Genomic DNA, 17,160 nt, shown 5'->3' with positions numbered 1-17,160 from the left:
CTCTTGATCCATACTAACTCAACGAACACCTTCGGAGATACCTGTAGAGCATCTTTATAGTCACCCAGTTACGTTGCAACGTTTGATACACACAAAGCATTCCTCCGGTGTCAGTGAGTTATATGATCTCATGGTCATAGGAACAAATACTTGACACGCAGAAAACAGTAGCAACAAAATGACACGATCAACATGCTACGTCTATTAGTTTGGGTCTAGTCCATCACATGATTCTCCTAATGATGTGATCCCGTTGTCAAGTAACAACACTTGCCTATGGCCACGAAACCTTGACCATCTTTCATCAACGAGCTAGTCAACTAGTGGCTTACTAGGGACAGTGTTTTGTCTATGTATCCACACAAGTATTGTGTTTCCAGTCAATACAATTATAGCATGGATAATAAACGATTATCATGAACAAAGAAATATAATAATAACTAATTATTATTGCCTCTAGTGTTGGAATTATGCCCTAGAGGCAATAATAATATAGTTATTATTATAATTCATGTATCAAGATAATCGTTTATTATCCATGCTATAATTGTATTGAATGAAGACTTATATACATGTGTGGATACATAGACAAAACACTGTCCCTAGCAAGCCTCTAGTTGGCTAGCCAGTTGATCAAAGATAGTCAGTGTCTTCTGATTATAAACAAGGGGTTGTTGCTTGATAACTGGATCACGTCATTAGGAGAATCACGTGATGGACTAGACCCAAACTAATAGACATAGCATGTTGATCGTGTCATTTTGTTGCTACTGTTTTCTGCGTGTCAAGTATTTGTTCCTACGACCATGAGATCATATAACTCACTGACACCGGAGGAATACTTTGTGTGTATCAAACGTCGCAACGTAACTGGGAGACTATAAAGATGCTCTACAGGTATCTCCAAAGGTGTTCGTTGAGTTAGTATGGATCGAGACTGGGATTTGTCACTCCGTGTGACGGAGAGGTATCTCGGGGCCCACTCGGTAATACAACATCACACACAAGCCTTGCAAGCAATGTGACTTAGTGTAAGTTGCGGAATCTTGTATTACAGAACGAGTAAAGAGACTTGCCGGTAAACGAGATTGAAATAGGTATACGGATACTGACGATCGAATCTCGGGCAAGTAACATACCGAAGGACAAAGGGAATGACATACGGGATTATATGAATCCTTGGCACTGAGGTTCAAACGATAAGATCTTCGTAGAATATGTAGGATCCAATATGGGCATCCAGGTCCCGCTATTGGATATTGACCGAGGAGTCTCTCGGGTCATGTCTACATAGTTCTCGAACCCGCAGGGTCTGCACACTTAAGGTTCGACGTTGTTTTATGTGTATTTGAGTTATATGGTTGGTTACCGAATGTTGTTAGGAGTCCCAGATGAGATCACGGACGTCACAAGGGTTTCCGGAATGGTCCGGAAACGAAGATTGATATATAGGATGACCTCATTTGATTACCGGAAGGTTTTCGGAGTTACCGGGAATGTACCGGGAATGACGAATGGGTTCCGGGAGTTCACCGGGGGGCAACCCACCCCGGGGAAGGCCATAGGCCTTGGGGGTGGCACACCAGCCCTTAGTGGGCTGGTGGGACAGCCCAAGAAGGCCCTATGCGCCATAGGAATAAAATCAAAGAGAAAAGGAAAAAAAAGAGGAGGTGGGAAAAGGGGGAAGGACTCCTCCTTCCAAACCTAGTTGGACTCGGTTTGGAAGGGGAGGGCTGCCCCCTTTGGCTCGGCCGAAACCCTTAGGGGTCCTTGGACCCCAAGGCAAGGCTCCCCCTCTTCCCCCTATATATACGGAGGTTTTAGGGCTGATTTGAGACGACTTTTCCACGGCAGCCCGACCACATACCTCCACGGTTTTTCCTCTAGATCGCGTTTCTGCGGAGCTCGGGCGGAGCCCTGCTGAGATAAGATCACCACCAACCTCCGGAGCGCCGTCACGCTGCCGGAGAACTCTTCTACCTCTCCGTCTCTCTTGCTGGATCAAGAAGGCCGAGATCATCGTCGAGCTGTACGTCTGCTGAACGCGGAGGTGCCGTCCGTTCGGCACTAGATCGTGGGACTGATCGCGAACGGTTCGCGGGGCGGATCGAGGGACGTGAGGACGTTCCACTACATCAACCGCGTTCACTAACGATTCTGCTGTACGGTCTACAAGGGTACGTAGATCACACATCCCCTCTCGTAGATGGACATCACCATGATAGGTCTTCGTGCGCGTAGGAAATTTTTTGTTTCCCATGCGACGTTCCCCAACAGTGGCATCATGAGCTAGGTTCATGCGTAGATGTCTTCTCGAGTAGAACATAAAAGTTTTTGTGGGCGGTGATGTGCGTTTTGCTGCCCTCCTTAGTCTTTTCTTGATTCCGCGGTATTTTTGGATCGAAGCGGCTCGGACCGACATTACTCGTACGCTTACGAGAGACTGGTTTCATCTCTACGAGTAATTCCGTTGCTCAAAGATGACTGACGGGTGTCAGTTTCTCCAACTTTAGTTGAATCGGATTTGACCGAGGAGGTCCTTGGATGAGGTTAAATAGCAACTCGTATATCTCCGTTGTGGTGTTTGCGTAAGTAAGATGCGATCCTACTAGATACCCATGGTCACCACGTAAAACATGCAACAACAAAATTAGAGGGCGTCTAACTTGTTTTTGCAGGGTATGCTTGTGATGTGATATGGCCAACGATGTGATGTGATATATTGGATGTATGAGATGATCATGTTGTAATAGATAATATCGACTTGCATGTCGATGGTACGACAACCGGCAGGAGCCATAGGGTTGTCTTTATACTAACGTTTGTGCTTGCAGATGCGTTTACTATTTTGCTAGGATGTAGCTTTAGTAGTAATAGCATGAGTAGCACGACAACCCCGATGGCGACACGTTGATGGAGATCATGGTGTGGCGTCGGTGACAAGAAGATCGTGCCGGTGCTTGGTGATGGAGATCAAGGAGCACGTGATGATGGCCATATCATGTCACTTATGAATTGCATGTGATGTTAATCCTTTATGCACCTTATTTTGCTTAGAACGACGGTAGCATTATGAGGTGATCTCTCACTAAAATTTCAAGACGAAATTGTGTTCTCCCCGACTGTGCACCGTTGCTACAGTTCGTCGTTTCGAGACACCACGTGATGATCGGGTGTGATAGACTCAACGTTCACATACAACGGGTGCAAAATAGTTGCGCACGCGGAACACTCGGGTTAAGCTTGACGAGCCTAGCATGTGCAGACATGGCCTCGGAACACATGAGACCGAAAGGTCGATCATGAATCATATAGATGATATGATTAGCATGGGGATGCTTACCACTGAAACTATGCTCAACTCACGTGATGATCGGACTTGAGCTAGTGTAAGTGGATCATGAACCACTCAAATGACTAGAGAGATGTACTTTTTGAGTAGGAGTTTAGTGAGTAATTTGATTAAGTTAAACTCTAATTATCTTGAACATAGTCAAAGTCCACTTTGAATATATTTGTGTTGTAGATCATGGCTCACGCGACAGTCATCCTGAATTTTAATACGTTCCTAGAGAAAGCTAAGTTGAAAGATGATGGAAGCAACTTTGTAGACTGGGCTCGTAATCTTAAGCTAATCTTACAAGATGGGAAGAAGGATTATGTCCTTAATGCTGCGCTAGGAGATGAACCACCCGCTACGGCTGATCAGGATGTTAAGAACGCTTGGTTAGCACGTAAGGAGGACTACTCGGTAGTTCAATGTGCAGTCTTGTATGGCTTAGAACCAGGACTTCAACGTCGCTTTGAGCGTCATGGAGCATTTGAGATGTTCCAAGAGTTGAAGTTTATCTTTCAAAAGAACGCCCGGATCGAGAGGTATGAGACCTTCGATAAATTCTATGCTTGCAAGATGGAGGAGAACTCGTCTGTCAGTGAACATGTGCTCAAAATGTCTGGGTACTCAAACCGTCTAGCTGAGCTGGGGATTGAACTCCCGCAAGAGGCTATCACTGACAGAATCCTTCAATCACTGCCGCCAAGCTATAAAGGCTTTGTGTTGAACTACAACATGCAAGGGATGAACAAGTCACCCGGCGAGTTGTTTGCGATGCTGAAAGTCGCAGAGTCTGAACTCCGTAAAGAACATCAAGTGTTGATGGTGAATAAGACCACTAGTTTCAAGAGAAACGGCAAAGGCAAGAAGGGTAAATCAAAGAAGATCGGCAAGCCTGTTGCCAATCCGACGAAGAAACCCAAAGCTGGACCTAAGCCTGAAACAGAGTGTTACTATTGCAAGGGTACGGGTCACTGGAAGCGCAATTGCCCCAAGTATCTGGCTGATAAGAAGGCGGCCAAAGAAAAATCAGGTATATTTGATATACATGTTATTGATGTGTACTTAACCGGCTCTCGTAGTAGTGCCTGGGTATTCGATACCGGTTCTGTTGCTCATATTTGCAACTCGAAACAGGAACTGCGGAATAGACGAAGGCTGGCGAAAGATGAAGTGACGATGCGCGTAGGAAATGGTTCCAAGGTTGATGCAATCGCCGTCGGCACAGTTTCACTTCAGTTACCATCAGGATTAGTTATGAACTTGAATCATTGTTATTTAGTGCCTGCGTTGAGCATGAACATTATATCTGGATCTTGTTTATTGCGAGACGGTTACTCTTTTAAGTCAGAGAATAATGGTTGTTCTATTTCTATGAGTAACATCTTTTATGGTCATGCACCCAATGTGAGAGGATTGTTCATATTGAATCTTGATAGCGATACACACATACATAACATTGAGACCAAAAGAGTTAGAGTTAACAATGATAGCGCCATATTTTTGTGGCACTGCCGCTTAGGTCATATTGGTGTAAAGCGCATGAAGAAACTCCATGCCGATGGACTTTTGGAGTCACTTGACTTTGATTCACTTGACACGTGCAAACCATGCCTCATGGGCAAGATGACTAAAACTCCGTTTTCCGAAACAATGGAGCGTGCAAGTGACTTGTTGGAAATCTTACATACCGATGTGTGTGGTCCGATGAGCGTAGAGGCACGCGGCGGATATCGTTATTTTCTCACCTTCACTGACGATTTGAGTAGATATGGTTATGTCTACTTAATGAAGCACAAGTCTGAAACATTTGAAAAGTTCAAGCAATTTCAAAGTGAAGTTGAAAATCATCGTAACAAGAAGATCAAGTTCCTACGGTCTGATCGTGGGGGTGAATATCTGAGTTTCGAGTTTGGTGCTCACTTAAGACAATGTGGAATTGTTTCACAGTTGACACCGCCTGGAACACCACAGCGTAATGGTGTGTCCGAACGTCGTAATCGTACTTTATTAGAGATGGTGCGATCTATGATGTCTCTTACCGATTTGCCGTTATCATTTTGGGGTTATGCATTAGAAACAGCTGCATTCACTTTAAATAGGGCACCATCAAAATCCGTTGAGACGACACCATACGAACTGTGGTATGGCAAAAGGCCAAAGTTGTCGTTTCTTAAAGTTTGGGGATGTGATGCTTATGTCAAAAAGCTTCAGCCTGAAAAGCTGGAACCCAAAGCGGAAAAGTGCATCTTCATAGGTTACCCAAAAGAGACAGTTGGGTACACCTTCTATCTCAAATCTGAGGGCAAAGTGTTTGTTGCTAAAAACGGAGCTTTTCTCGAGAAGGAGTTTCTCTCGAGAGAATTGAGTGGGAGGAAGATAGAACTTGACGAGGTTGTCGAACCTCTCATCCCTCTGGATGGTGGTGCAGGGCAAGGGGAAACCTCTGTAGTTGCGATGCCGGTTGAGGAGGAAGTTAATGATGATGATCATCAAACTCCGGTTCAAGTTTATGTCGAACCACGCAGGTTGACGAGACCACGTGCTGCTCCAGAGTGGTACGGTAATCCCGTCTTATCAATCATGTGGTTGGACAACAATGAACCTGCAAATTATGAAGAAGCAATGGTGGGCCCAGATTCCAACAAATGGCTAGAAACCATGAAGTCCGAGATAGGATCCATGTATGAGAACGAAGTGTGGACTTTGGAAGTACTACCTGAGGGCCGCAAGGCTATTCAGAACAAATGGATCTTTAAGAGGAAGACGGACGCTGACGGCAATGTGACCGTTTATAAAGCTCGACTTGTGGCAAAGGGTTTTTCACAAGTTCAAGGAGTTGACTACGATGAGACATTCTCACCCGTAGCGATGCTTAAGTCCGTCAGAATCATGTTAGCAATAGCTGCATTTTTCGATTATGAAATCTGGCAGATGGATGTCAAAACGGCGTTCCTTAACGGTTTCCTTAAGGAAGAGTTGTATATGATGCAACCCGAAGGTTTTGTCGATCCTAAGAATGCTAACAAGGTGTGTAAGCTCCAGCGATCCATTTATGGACTGGTGCAAGCATCTCGGAGTTGGAACAAACGCTTTGATGAGGTGATCAAAGCATTTGGGTTTATACAAGTGGTTGGAGAATCTTTTATTTACAAGAAAGTGAGTGGGAGCTCTGTGGCGTTTCTAATATTATATGTGGATGACATATTGCTGATTGGAAACAACGTAGAGTTTTCGGAGAGCATAAAGGATTACTTGAATGAAAGTTTCTCTATGAAGGACCTAGGAGAAGTTGCTTACATTCTAGGCATTAAGATCTACAGGGATAGATCAAAACGCCTGATAGGACTTCCACAAAGCACATACCTTGATAAAGTTTTGAAGAGGTTCAAAATGGAACAGTCCAAGAAAGGGTTCTTGCCAGTTTTACAAGGTACGAGATTGAGTAAGACTCAGTGCCCAGCAACTGATGAGGATAGAGAGCATATGAGCACCGTCCCCTATGCTTCAGCCATAGGTTCTATCATGTATGCAATGTTGTGCACTAGACCGGACGGTAGCCTGGCCATAAGTATGGCAGGTAGGTTTCAGAGTAATCCAGGAGTGGATCACTGGATGGCGGTCAAGAATATCCTGAAGTACCTGAAAAGGACTAAGGAGATGTTTCTCGTGTATGGAGGTGACGAAGAGCTCGCCGTAAAAGGTTACATCGATGCAAGCTTCGACACAGATCCGGACGACTCTAAGTCGCAGACCGGATACATATTTATTCTTAATGGGGGTGCGGTAAGCTGGTGCAGTTCCAAGCAAAGCGTCGTAGCAGATTCTACATGTGAAGCGGAGTACATGGCTGCCTCGGAGGCAGCTAAGGAGGGTGTCTGGATGAAGCAGTTCATGACGAATCTTGGAGTGGTGCCAAGTGCACTGAATCCAATAACCTTGTTCTGTGACAACACGGGTGCCATTGCCTTAGCAAAGGAACCACGGTTTCATAAGAAGTCCAGACACATCAAACGACGCTTCAACCTCATCCGCGACTACGTCGAAGGGGAGGACGTGAATATATGCAAAGTGCACACGGATCTGAATGTAGCAGACCCGCTGACTAAACCTCTTCCACGGGCAAAGCATGATCGACACCAGAACTGTATGGGTGTTAGATTTATTACAATGTAATTCGCATGATGATGTGAGGGCTAGATTATTGACTCTAGTGCAAGTGGGAGACTGTTGGAATTATGCCCTAGAGGCAATAATAATATAGTTATTATTATAATTCCTGTATCAAGATAATCGTTTATTATCCATGCTATAATTGTATTGAATGAAGACTTATATACATGTGTGGATACATAGACAAAACACTGTCCCTAGCAAGCCTCTAGTTGGCTAGCCAGTTGATCAAAGATAGTCAGTGTCTTCTGATTATAAACAAGGTGTTGTTGCTTGATAACTGGATCACGTCATTAGGAGAATCACGTGATGGACTAGACCCAAACTAATAGACGTAGCATGTTGATCGTGTCATTTTGTTGCTACTGTTTTCTGCGTGTCAAGTATTTGTTCCTATGACCATGAGATCATATAACTCACTGACACCGGAGGAATACTTTGTGTGTATCAAACCTTGCAACGTAACTGGGTGACTATAAAGATGCTCTACAGGTATATCCGAAGGTGTTCGTTGAGTTAGTATGGATCGAGACTGGGATTTGTCACTCCGTGTGACGGAGAGGTATCTCGGGGCCCACTCGGTAATACAACATCACACACAAGCCTTGCAAGCAATGTGACTTAGTGTAAGTTGCGGAATCTTGTATTACAGAACGAGTAAAGAGACTTGCCGGTAAACGAGATTGAAATAGGTATACGGATACTGACGATCGAATCTCGGGCAAGTAACATACCGAAGGACAAAGGGAATGACATACGGGATTATATGAATCCTTGGCACTGAGGTTCAAACGATAAGATCTTCGTAGAATATGTAGGATCCAATATGGGCATCCAGGTCCCGCTATTGGATATTGACCGAGGAGTCTCTCGGGTCATGTCTACATAGTTCTCGAACCCGCAGGGTCTGCACACTTAAGGTTCGACGTTGTTTTATGTGTATTTGAGTTATATGGTTGGTTACCGAATGTTGTTAGGAGTCCCGGATGAGATCACGGACGTCACAAGGGTTTCCGGAATGGTCCGGAAACGAAGATTGATATATAGGATGACCTCATTTGATTACCGGAAGGTTTTCAGAGTTACCGGGAATGTACCGGGAATGACGAATGGGTTCCGGGAGTTCACCGGGGGGGCAACCCACCCCGGGGAAGGCCATAGGCCTTGGGGGTGGCACACCAGCCCTTAGTGGGCTGGTGGGACAGCCCAAGAAGGCCCTATGCGCCATAGGAATAAAATCAAAGAGAAAAGGAAAAAAAAGAGGAGGTGGGAAAAGGGGGAAGGACTCCTCCTTCCAAACCTAGTTGGACTCGGTTTGGAAGGGGAGGGCTGCCCCCTTTGGCTCGGCCGAAACCCTTAGGGGTCCTTGGACCCCAAGGCAAGGCTCCCCCTCTTCCCCCTATATATACGGAGGTTTTAGGGCTGATTTGAGACGACTTTTCCACGGCAGCCCGACCACATACCTCCACGGTTTTTCCTCTAGATCGCGTTTCTGCGGAGCTCGGGCGGAGCCCTGCTGAGATAAGATCACCACCAACCTCCGGAGCGCCGTCACGCTGCCGGAGAACTCTTCTACCTCTCCGTCTCTCTTGCTGGATCAAGAAGGCCGAGATCATCGTCGAGCTGTACGTCTGCTGAACGCGGAGGTGCCGTCCGTTCGGCACTAGATCGTGGGACTGATCGCGAACGGTTCGCGGGGCGGATCGAGGGACGTGAGGACGTTCCACTACATCAACCGCGTTCACTAACGCTTCTGCTGTACGGTCTACAAGGGTACGTAGATCACACATCCCCTCTCGTAGATGGACATCACCATGATAGGTCTTCGTGCGCGTAGGAATTTTTTTGTTTCCCATGCGACGTTCCCCAACATCTAGGGCATATTTCCAACACCTAATTCCCAAGACATTTCCTTGTTGTTATGCTTGCTTTGAGGATTTTAGCTTTTTTAGCTGCTGGTAATTTATGTGAGATGTAAATCGAATGATGTCTGCTTTCTTTAAAAAAAAAGACTCTGATTTTATCTAATGGTAACCAGCTCTCAGATCAAATCTGCTTCATGTAATCTTAGTAAACCAAACAACAGAAGATAACTCATCCAGCTCTCAGATCAGATCCAGCTTAGTAAACCAAAGAGCATAAGATAACTCATCCAATAATTCTTCAACTACATGCATTGGGTATTTCTCTGTTTTGCTAAAAGGAGAAGTAGTTTGTTCAGCCCGGACTTCAAAGTAGTCTCCCCCGTGCGTCCCCTCACTCTTGTCGCATGGAATTGACGTCCTTGAGCCCTCCCCCTTGTCCGCGACCTTGGCCACGACAACGTTGCACTCTCTGGTAGCGCAACAATTCTTCAGTTAACATAGTGCAACAATTCTTCAGTTAATCGATGTGGAGGAGCGTAACGTTTCGGTGGAGCTGGACTGACTAATGAAAGCGCAACCCGTGGATCGCTGATGTGGCCCTACTTTCTGATCCAGACTGTCCATTCACGGCGATCCAATGGTCCAGACAGGTGCGGGGTTTTGATGGGGTTTTGAGAGGTTTTCAAACGTTAGGATTGAGCATAAGTAATTCAAAAAAATCAAAAAAATAGGAAACTGGTGGCAATCATCATTCTATGTGACTAACTCCATGCATAGGAAAAATAAGAAATGTGGACTATGAAGTTTTTCATGAAAAAACCTTCACAAACTTGGCTGATGGGGTACGATTTTGGTTGGCTTACATCATTCGCACACCCTCATCCGTACATTTGCGGGCCGAGTTGGAGATGCACTTTGTAACTAGTACGACCAAATAAAGTTTTGGCATCGATGACAAAAGAAATGAACATGTGGGTACCGATAATAATCTACCATTGATAAGTATATTATTGTATTGATGGGGATATCCGTGAAGAATTTCCAGGCCTAAATCAAAATTTAGATCTTTTATGGAAGAATGGAACTTCTATTTCTAGCTATCATTATAAATTATTAAATCTTTCTATCCCTCTACAATTTTGGAAAGTATTACAGTTTTCACTTCACTTTGACATGGGCCGATGAAACTTCCTATGTTTATCTCATCCATGTCAAAGATGACACCAGGTGGTTTCTAGGCCTTTTCTGTCCTTCGTGGGTATACCCCGTGGGCATGGCTTTCTTAAAGTTACATCTGACCATTGATGAAATTGATGATGTATCAGAAATATGACATAAAACTATTGCAGTTTTAATACAATAACAATGTCTTGGAGTTTAAGATAAAATATTACAATTTAAATACTCTAAAACTAACCTTAATCAAGAGCGACCGTGGGATTTAGGAATAGGCCAATAGGTTAAATTGAATATGCTCAGTCCACTTTCTCCATCTTTAGCAAGGTTGATCTTTCGCGGTTAACTGAAATTGACTATGTGTGTATTTCCGATCATTGCAATTAATTGCTACCAAAGTGGCGTGACTTATCCAATCTCCCATGTTAGTGCTATTTTTAGTTCATGCTAATGTGTATTGGTATCGTATCCACTGTATAAAAAGCATCTGCCCGTACACAATTATTGCAATTAATTGGTACCATAATTAGCATGACTTATCCAATGTTGGACTTTAGTGCTATTTTAAGAATATTGTAATGAGCATTGATATCAAATCCATTATAAAAAGACATGCACTTAAATTTGCTAGCCCCACAATGCACAGGTAAACACAATCAACCAGCAGCAAAATTATTTTGTCACAATAACATCTAAGCTAAGATGAAGTTCACTCTAGCACTACTCGTGACCCTCGCTTTCATCATACTTGTATCAGGTACAATTAAACTTGTTCACACAAAACAATGTTTCATCAGTCGACTATATATATGCTCATGATGTGTGTTTCGTTGTCATGGTGATGCTTTGCAGATGGAAAAACACAACATTGCACAGAAACAACTATTGGACTTTTCTGGTGTCTGTTCAGCCAGTTCTTGTGAGAATGGTTGCAATCAAAAGTACAAGAACGTGTGTCGTCCAAATGATGAGTGTGTATGGAAGGCGAATTGTGTTGGAACGATATGCAAGTGCAGGGTGTGCACATTTAGCTCCCTCCGCATACAGGGCTCCAAAAAGGGGAACAGTGATGCTAACTAGTTGCCCATTTAATTTTTGTTGTTATGAGAATAAGAGTGGGAATATTATAATATAGATATAAGCTGGAAAATGATGTATTACAAAAATAATAATAGAAGTGATGCTTGGCTGATGTGGAGTATCAAGGGATTTATAAATGTTGTTCTCAAGATACCACCCTACTTCTGAAAGGAACAAAATAACTATAGTGAACTCATAAATTCCAAACAACAACCATTAAAATGCATGCACCTTTTTTGTCCACCTTAGTTGGACCGTTTGAGTGTTATATAGGAATTGGTGTTTTTTTTCCATGGATACTATCAGCGGTGGAATATTTGCCGTTAATGTTTTCACAGAACACAAAATGTTACTCCATTAAATTTCATAGGTGTACAAAAATACACGGGAACTGCAAGTGCCTTGAAAGCACAAAGGATGTCTAAATAATGTTATATGACAGTGTAACTTAACTATTGGATACGGAGAAGGTCTGGGGGACTGAGATTCCAAAGATGACGTCCAAGCCTAAACCAAAAGCGTGTTCTTCCTTCAAAGACGAAGGAACAATGCTTGAATTGTGTAGCCGTGGTCTTTATCTCCTTTCAAAGAGCCACATGTACCTTAGATGTGACGGTTGCCCTATCTTTCAATGAGTGTGTAGATAACTATTAATTTGATGAATTTTAACCTTATGGTTTTTGACTTTGCCGTAAGCACTTTCAGCCTGAACAACCAGGTTCAAGTTCCTACAAACTATCGTATAATCGGCAAAAACAATGATGAATTTGCAATCTGAAATTGCGGATAATAAACTCAGAACGCGAACTAAATGAGAAGTTCGGGTTTCACTGTAAATTTGACAAAACGGTAGTCCTATACATCTCGTAGATGCTTATTGAGCCGGAGTGTTGCATGGTTGGGGTCCGATTGTCCGTCAACGTTTAAGGTCCTGGCGCAGCCAAATATTTTAATTTGGGGAAACTCCTTCCAAACAGTTGGATGTCGCCAGCCGCCTCGTGTGTCAACCACGTGTCCAGGTTAAGGGGCCGCTGTTTGCGTCTTTTTTCTGGGCACACACTGCAAAGCCAACTTTCCTGTGCCGCGCCCATTTTGCCCTCTCATGTGGCCATGTTTTTTCTTTCTCCTGGCTATGCCAATGGCCGGAGCCGGGAGTCGGCCTGACGCAGCCGGTGCGCAATTGTATGAAGAGACGGCGGGGACGGATGGTGATGGAGCAATCCCGGTCGGAGAAGAGCGGCGACGACCGGTGCAACGACGGAAAGACGTGCGGTCGACGGTAGGGAAGATGCGCGGTCGACAGTAGACTGGCGGATGAACCCTAAGTATGGGCGGCGTCGCCTCCGACGGAGGTCATGGAGGCCGGCCTCCCTGGGGTCGAAGCGGTGGCAACGGCTAGGTCAAGGAACTTGCGGCAGATACCATGTTGAAAGGGAATGAGGAATTGGTGAAATAGTTGTTGTATTGCTTGAGCCTTGTTAGCATATATATAGAAGTACATGATCATCTTAGAGTATAAGTTAAGGCATCACTAAATTCTAGTCTATCTATGTTTCCTAAACAATCACGTTACTCAATAAGAACAGTTAATTTGCAAAATTAAACTATATATAAGAAAGGGTGTACACCTAATTAATAAAAAGTGTGACATTTTACACTGTAGCTATTTTAAGAAGAGGACATCTTATTAGAGGGTGCTTGGATCCAAGGGACTAAAACTAGTCTAACTTAAAACAGTCTCTTTAAGAGGCTAAAGTTCCAAGCATCCCTGACTAAGTAGGGGCTAAAACTAGTCTTGAGACTTTTTTTAGTCAGGATAACCCTACTAAAATATGGATTAGTCCTCTCTCTCCTCATTTAACTCCTCTTCTTTAACACAGGCGAGTTCTGGATTGGAGGGTTTGGAGGATAATAAATGCTCATTAACTTGATTTTAGTCTTTTTAGTATTTGGATCCAAGCATGGATGAGGCTAGCAAGTTTTAGTCCCACTACTTTTAGTCATGGGACTAAAACGTATCAAAACACCCTCTTACACTATATATATGCGTATATATGAGAAAGGGTGGTGTGCAGCTTGGATACATTCAAAAACATTACAGAAACAAAATAAGATAAGTCTGAAAAATAACTTTCTAACAATTAATTACCAAATTAAATTAAACTATATATATCTAGAGCATTATAAGAACCCACGTATTATCCACAACAAAACAGATCGAGTAGCTACCTATAAATAAACGGTCAATCAATAAAATCACCCATTTTATTAAGAAAAAAAAGAAGAACATCTTAATAAGGAAAAACCATGCAGCGGTACGCTCACCTCTCCTCGGCAACGACGTAGAAGAAAACCCTACGGACGCCATCGTCATTGTCATCGCTGCCCGTTGTGGCGACGGCTTTGTCCGTGGTCGTGACAGTGTTGGCGGCGCCCCCTGGCCACATCGGTCCTGTGGCCGGGGGGGGGGGGGGGGTGGGGGGGGGGGGTGGGGGAGGCATCTATGGCCGCGTAAGTGCTCGTGGAGGAAGGGGCGCTGCTCCCCATGCCCGTCGACGAGGAAGAGGCAGACACAACGTTCACGATAGCGCCCATCACCGAAGCGAATCTCTCTGCGGGTGCCGTTGGTTGATCCATGGAGTAAGCGGAGCGGTTGAGTGATGGAGCACGAGCAACGGAGCGGTAGAGAGGAACTGTGGAGGGAGAGGAAATGCGATAATTCACTAGCTTATGCTCCCAGGCTCATCTGCTTTCGGTCAGAAACAAATTAAAAAAGAATATTAAAAAATTCAAAAAAATCCATTTTTTTATGTGTGGTAAATAATTTCATGCGTGAAGTTCGTTCCAAATTTCATCTTACTTGGACATCCGAGAAGCTCTTGGCAAACTTTTTCTAGGATCACCAGGGTCCATTATCATGGCCTTTCTCGGGGGCCATCAACCATATTCGATACATTTAATGTATTTCTAGGGTTTAAAGCCAGCAATTCCAGATTTGCGTCTTCGCTACATAAAATCCTGGACGTATAGGGCTCGATGTCCCTGCCTGTGGTCCTCGGTCCATGGCCAAGCCTTGTGTGGCCAACGGGGAGGAAGGGCCCGACAACGGGGGCCATGGAGAGGTCGTCGGCGTGCAGTTTGTTGCCATTTAAATCCTTGAAAATACTCCATTCGCAGGCACGTGCTAGGTCATGCCTTTTTCGGGGGCCGCCAGCCATATTTGGTGCAATTACTATATTTCTAGGGTTTAGAGCAATAAATTCTAGATCTGCGCCGTCTCCACATAAAATCATTAACAGATAGGGCTCGATGTCCCTATCTGTCCTCCTCGGTCCATGCGAGACAATGCGCTTCCAACCGGGAGGACGGGCCTGGTTTGTTTCCATTTAAATCCTCGGAAATTCTCATGGGGGGGGGGGGGGGATTCACGAGGTTTTGGGCGGTGTCTTCGAATGGCCCCCGGAGGGTGTGATACAAATTTCGGCCTTTCTACAGAAGCCTTCCTGGAGGTTCTGTGGAAACTAGACCTTCTCCATGGAAAGATCCAAATTCCGAGATGGTGCGCGTCCTGTTTGTGAAGTGGATGCGGTGCTCGCTCCTCTGTTGGACTTGAATTTTTTTCTGGGACCACCACAGTCCATTCGAAGGCACCTGCCAGGTCATGGCCTTTTTCGGGGGCCACCAACCATATACTATGTATTTAGTACATTTCTAGGGTTTAAAGCCATAAATTCCAGATTTGCGCCGCTCCCACATGAAATCATGGACAGATAGGGCTCGATGTTGCTACATGTGGTCGTCAGTCCATGTACAGGCCCTACTCGCCCAACCGGAAGGAACGGCCTGGCACAACGGATCACGAAGAGGTCGTCGGCGTGCGGTTTGTTGTCATTTCAATCCTCGGAAATTCTAAGGGCCGCAAAATTGACGAGGCCTTGCGCGGCGTATTCGAAGGTGTGATAAAAATTTCAGTCCGTTCGAGAGAAGCCTTCATGGAGGTTGTGTAAAAACTGGGGCAAAATTGACGAGGCCTTGCGCGACGTATTCGAAGGTGTGATAATTTTTTTTAAAAGTTAGAGATAAGAGATGGCGATATAATAGGGTTAAAATAGACATGACTAACCTTCTACTCGTAACTCTCTCCCTCATCGTGTACTCTATATATACCCCCGTTTCTAAAATTGCGTTAATGGATACATATATACAGACTTGTTTGAAACAAAAAGAATGTTAAAGTAGTTACTGCCTGTGACACGTACGGTAGGAACATGCATGGATCAAAGATTTTATACATGAAAGCGTTATTTTGCAGGATTCGAAACATGTGCTCAAGCCTGGTATTTCAATTAATAGGCAAGATCTCTCTTTCACATGAGATCAGACATATGTTCTGCAGCAAAATCCATTGTTTGTAATGGAGCGTCAACAATTACCTTGTGTCATTCCTTTGTTTCTGATTCCTGTAGGGATGAAGAAGATGTGGTAGCACGCGATACTCCCCGCACTTCTCATATTCTTGGGTTTTTGGATACTTCGGTTCCACGCGAGGCCTAACTTGGCGGTACAATTCGAGCGCCTCCTCCATGACCTCGGGCCGCGATAACAGTTCCGATCGCCTCTTGCTTGATGGATGCTCGACGGTGAAGTAATCTACCAATGTTCGCCATGCTGAGTCTCCTTCTGCCTTTGCAAGCTTGTCCCAGACCAGCGGGACCATGCGTGGATCGAAACCGACGACAGCGAACAGCAGCATCCCAATATAATCCGCCTCTATCTCCTTCCTACATTGATCATCTTGATATTTGAAATAGTTGCGTATGCAGGTCTGATAAATGGCCTAGATCACATGCTACGATGTAAAATGTATAGCTTCTACCCGGAAATTGTCGTCCTTGACAACGATCACCTCCCAGTCGAGCGTCTCCATCCAGTCCAGGTTTACGCCACGGCCACCCCTCTGATTCTGTTTCTGCCTTATGGCGAGGCCAATGTGGGCTGCCGTGATGATCTCACGGGCAATATGGCTGACTCGGAGGGTGTGGGGGTGCTGCGGGTCGACGATCTCGAAGCGGCACTCCTTCTTGAACTTGGCGAACTCGACTTCGCAAAGTTGGCGCTCATTTTCGTGGGAGATCACGACAAGGTGGGTGCGCCCGGTGAAGGGCACAGTCTCACCGTATCTGAGATGGAGTGCCATGGCCGATGCGCTGGCGGCGAGAGCTGTCGCCACAGAAACCTTCCGGGGGTCATGATGTGTAACAAGTGGTATCAGAGCCCAGGTGCCCGGAATAAATCTCGGTGGACTCACGGGTCGTCGGTCATGGTAGATGGGCTGGAACGCTGGTGTTAGCGGACCCATGGGTGACCGATGTGTGAGGGGGAGAATGTTGGATTTAGTCCCACATCGGTTGTGGGAGGAGACATAACACGACTTATAAGGGTGAGGGTGTCCCCTCCTAACAGGCTAGTCTTTTGAGGGGAGAGGACCCAAGGCCTGTCATAAGTCGGTGTTGCTCTCTGGTTGGGCCTGTT

At 45.0% G+C, this 17,160-nt stretch overlaps 1 long non-coding RNA gene across 1 annotated transcript; it reads left to right on the top strand.

Annotated features, from left to right (window-relative positions):
- The first annotated feature begins 11,189 nt into the window (after window positions 1-11,189).
- On the top strand, window positions 11,190-11,735 carry LOC123404425. The gene is made up of 2 exons (XR_006611791.1): window positions 11,190-11,305; window positions 11,401-11,735. It is a non-coding gene; the product is annotated as an uncharacterized LOC123404425 (long non-coding RNA).
- The last annotated feature ends 5,425 nt before the right edge of the window (window positions 11,736-17,160 follow it).

Source organism: Hordeum vulgare, chromosome 6H (assembly GCF_904849725.1).
Source record: "Hordeum vulgare subsp. vulgare chromosome 6H, MorexV3_pseudomolecules_assembly, whole genome shotgun sequence".
NCBI classification, from domain to species: Eukaryota; Viridiplantae; Streptophyta; class Magnoliopsida; order Poales; family Poaceae; genus Hordeum; species Hordeum vulgare.
This window is presented reverse-complemented; position numbering and strand designations above follow the sequence as displayed.